Here is a 4,475-nt window from a genome sequence, read left to right as displayed (position 1 = left end):
ACTACATTGGCTATTTGACCGATCTGATTTTCCAAGGTCTTGATAGAAACCGCCTGACTCTTGCACAACAGCTTAAGTTCCTCAAAATCAGCACTAGTGGGTGCAGCTGCACCTCCCTATTGAGGATATGATTTCCTTTGAGCATATTGTTGCGGTTGCTGGAATCCAGGTGGATTGAACTGCTTACTCACACCTTGCTGATATGGTTGCTGAATAGCATTCTGATTATTACTCCAGCTGAAATTTGGATGATTCTGTTGTTAGGATGATAAGTGGCTGGCACAGGCTGCTGTTGTCGCTGATAATTGTTCACATACTGAACAGATTCATTAATAAGAGAACACTGATCCGTAGCATGAGAACCTGCACAAAGCTCACAGACCATAGCTATCTAATTGACTCCATAGGTGGCTAGAGAATCGACATTCATAGACAGCGCTTGGAGCTGCGCTGCAATAGCGGTGGCTGTATCGACTTCCAGAATACCTGCTACCTTCCCAGGTATTATCCTTTGAGTTGGGTTTTGATGCTCATTTGCAGCCATAGTCTCGAAAAGATTATAAGCCTCGGTATAGCTTTTGGCCCACAAGGCACCTCTAGCTGCTGCATCGAGCATGGGTCGAGATTGAGCCCCCAAACCATTATAGAAACCAATGATCACCATCCAATCGGGTATTCCATGATGTGGACACTTTCTCAACATCTCCTTATAGCGCTCCCAAGCTTCGCACATAGATTCTGTAGGTTGTTGCGCAAACTGAGTAAGAGCACTCCTCATAGCAGCAGTCTTTGCCATTGGATAAAACTTCACCAGAAACTTTTGCGAAAGATCTTGCCAAGTAGTGATGGACCCAGCTGGTTCGGAATGTAACCAGTCCTTAGCTTTATCCCTCAGAGAGAATGGGAAAAGCCTTAGCTTGATAGCCTCATTAGTCACACCATTATATTTGAAAGTACTGCAGATCTCGACAAAATTCCTTATGTGCATGTTGGGGTCTTCAGTCGCAGCACCTCCAAAAGAAACAGAATTTTGCACCATCTGAATAGTGCCCGACTTGATTTCAAAGGTGTTAGCCTGAATAGCCGGATGAAGAATGTTTGACTGAATGTCATCAATTTTAGGCCGAGAAAAGTGCGTAAGAGCTGGATCTGCCGGAACAATACGATCACCCATGATTACTGGCTCCTTCTGCTCACTTCCTGAATCCGAATCTTCAAAATCTATTTTCTCCGAAATATCAAGAACTTCGTTTGTCTCCTCAGCTGTATCTAAAGTCCTCTTGTGAGTACGAGAACGAGTTTGCATAAACGCTCGCTAAAGTACTTGAAACACAACCGGAAACAATAAGTAACACGTCTTAATCACTGAGTCCTAATGACCAATGATGGTAAGTACATAAACTAAATAAATACGCCGAGTCCCCGGCAGCGGCGCCAAAAACTTGTTAGGGCTAAATCACGCGCTAATAATACACGCAAGTATACGTGTTCTCAAGTAATATAGAATACTTTCTAGTTCGTTCCCACAGAAACTCAGACTAATTATGTTTAATTAAACTCACTCACCAATGTATGATTACTTCTCAATGTTAAGACAATAACACTTAGAATTGATTAACTAATTATTAACTACAATTAACTACTATAATTAAGCACTTAATTAACATTTCGAATTAACAATATTAAAACACTCATGAGATCACAACTTTATTACTACTTCCTTCAATAGTCATTGTTATTACCCTTAGCATGCAACAGTAATGATTTTAATCGAATAACACGAAACTGATAAAAGCCAACTTTCATTGTACTAATACCATTCTACCAAACATCCAAAATTAAGATAGAAGTTGAATAGGCATCAATTATGTTGAGTCCCTATATGTCTACATAAATTGACAATATAACGATTTAAGAACAAGTTATTCCTTTTGATTACACAGGGCGAATAAAACGGTTAGAGTTACCCACTAATCATGCATACTCGTACATGAACCTATGCTAGCATGGCAAGTTCTAAATCTCAAGATCCACTGTCGCTTCACAAGAGATTAACACCCTATCTTATATGTTCGCGACGCACATAAGACGAATAAGCACAACCAATACTAGATATCATACAATCATCACACACTAAGGTATTAAACAACTAACTATAGAATTCCATAGTAAATCTGTTACGACCCCATGATCACGATTAGCCCATGATAGCACGCATCGTCATCATGGGTTCATATGAAAGCATGATAAATAAACACAAGAGAATTATAACTAAACTAATTATATTAAACCAGAGTACGTCACAAGAGTAAATAGGTTCAAAGTAAAGAAAACTAGTATCCAACATTACAACGAAATAAGAATCACAAGAAAATATGTTTCCTCTTCATTGCGGTATGCTAAAACGGTCTTCTTCCTCATCTCCTTCGCTCTTTGATTAATACTAAGATCCAACCTTAGTGAAACGTCTCTGAAATCTACTTATATAGGAGTCCCATAAAACCCAGATTACTCAGAAGTTGGAAGCCAAACAGAATTAGAAGTCTAAAATATTAAATCTGAAATTACAACCCTGCGCGGCCGCGCAGCATAGCTGAGCGGGCGCTCAGACCCCTTCTGGAAAAATGGTCTGTTTTGCTCCATTTCTTCGCTGTAATCTGCTCCTCTCTTCCCACTTGCAATGCTAAACATATGCCAAGGCTAATTATTGATGAATTCTCCCCCGAAATGCAACTAATACCCTGCAATGCACAAACACTAGAAAAACGCATCAAATACATAAAATACTTGATTTCAAGACACCAATTTAAGCTATTATAAGACGTTCTAAGTGGTATAAAATGCCACTTATCACTTACCATTCTCAAAACCAACAAAATAGCAAGGCAATAACACAAAGGCCTAAAGCTAAACGCAGAACAGGAAACCTAAACAACTTAAATATAACCCAGCCTAATAACCTAAATTTAACCTTATAAGAGCTAAATTACACGCGCCTATCTTATGTGATCTTCCTATGACTCATCTATAACAATCCTAAGCCTATTTCAGTGACCATAACCTGTAGCTCTGATACCAACCTGTGTCGCCCTCCGAACCCGGGGTCTAGATTTGGGGGTCACTAGCCTAAAAGAAACTATAATAAAATAAACACAGCGGAATAATATAATAAATATGACCCCTTGCACGCAACTGGATCGATCACAGGTTATAGTATGAAATAGATACTAACACAAACCAACTGTTATTACAAACCATAAGTCTAATTAGTTTTACAATTTATTCAAATTTTATTACAAACCTTTATACTATTCAAGCGTCCCAAACGGTCTACCTGGAAAACACACCAAACTATTTACAAGCACTCGACTTCTGATAAAATCTGGAACTCAAGCCTGCTCTGACTTAGCTGAAAGATTAGAATAATAAACAAGTATGAGCAAAGAGATGCACAGCAAACAATATAAAGTTTGTAAGTGAACAACAATAACAATATCTGAGTAAAATCAGAAGTTGATATAAACTTTAAAGTTTAAGCGACAGTTTAATAAAACACAATTATGCACTATGTTGTTTCTGATGATCAGTCATGAAACAGCACCGGTATTCCGTAGCCATACCGTAAATATAGGTATCGATATCCCGCAGTCATACCGTACCTATTGGATATCCATAAAAAGTCATATACTCGCCTAGCAAGATATTACACTTTCGTATAATAGCTCACGCTGGACCGGTGCCTCGGCCTCTTACATTAACCAATAACCAATTCACAAAACAATTTTGATTAAAGGATTTGTATCAATGAAATCCTTATCTCTTCAACTCCCCATGTCACATGGTCTGGAGTTATCTCAACAATCGATGGCGAAATAACTAGAACAATTAGTTTTTCGCTAATCTCAACTCAAAGTTTTACTGTATAGAGTATATCTGGATAGTATAGTTATTCACTAACTATCGAATCAAAAGATTGGTTCTAACAAAATGATTACTAGAATAAGAGAATGTCAATAAACATAGGAGTATTGATATTCGATGCGCTATCAGAGTATTTATAAACAGTTCTTATATTTTGAATATGTAAAACAATAAGCTATTCTGGCTTTAGAATAGGGGAGAATACTTTCCTGGTATGCTCAATAACTTTTTACTATTACTCTGCTTATAGATGTTGGTTACTATCTCCGTCTAGTAGTTGACTGTATTCCTTGCCACTTGATTCTATAAACAAAAAGGACTATCTTAATTGACAGAACCAAACTCAATCGACATAACTATACGTCTTGACATCTACCCAATCGTTTATAACTAATCATGACATTTTAAGACTTTAAACAGATAGCATGCATATCACGTAACACCTAATCATGTCATTCATATATCATGTAATCACATAATTCATGTAACACATAAGTCAGATCGTCAACAGATAGGTTTTAGAACACTCATAACTGAAATTGGGTTAATAACAG

At 37.5% G+C, this 4,475-nt stretch overlaps 1 non-coding gene across 1 annotated transcript; it reads left to right on the top strand.

Annotated features, from left to right (window-relative positions):
- Nucleotides 1–674: 674 nt before the first annotated feature.
- Nucleotides 675–781, top strand: LOC141681618 (small nucleolar RNA R71). Its single transcript, XR_012559045.1, has one exon. It is a non-coding gene; the product is annotated as a small nucleolar RNA R71 (small nucleolar RNA).
- The last annotated feature ends 3,694 nt before the right edge of the window (nucleotides 782–4,475 follow it).

Source organism: Apium graveolens, chromosome 8 (genome assembly GCF_009905375.1).
Source record: "Apium graveolens cultivar Ventura chromosome 8, ASM990537v1, whole genome shotgun sequence".
Lineage (NCBI taxonomy): Eukaryota > Viridiplantae > Streptophyta > Magnoliopsida > Apiales > Apiaceae > Apium > Apium graveolens.
The sequence above is the reverse complement of the archived record's forward strand: the minus strand, read 5'-3'. Positions and strand labels throughout refer to the sequence as shown.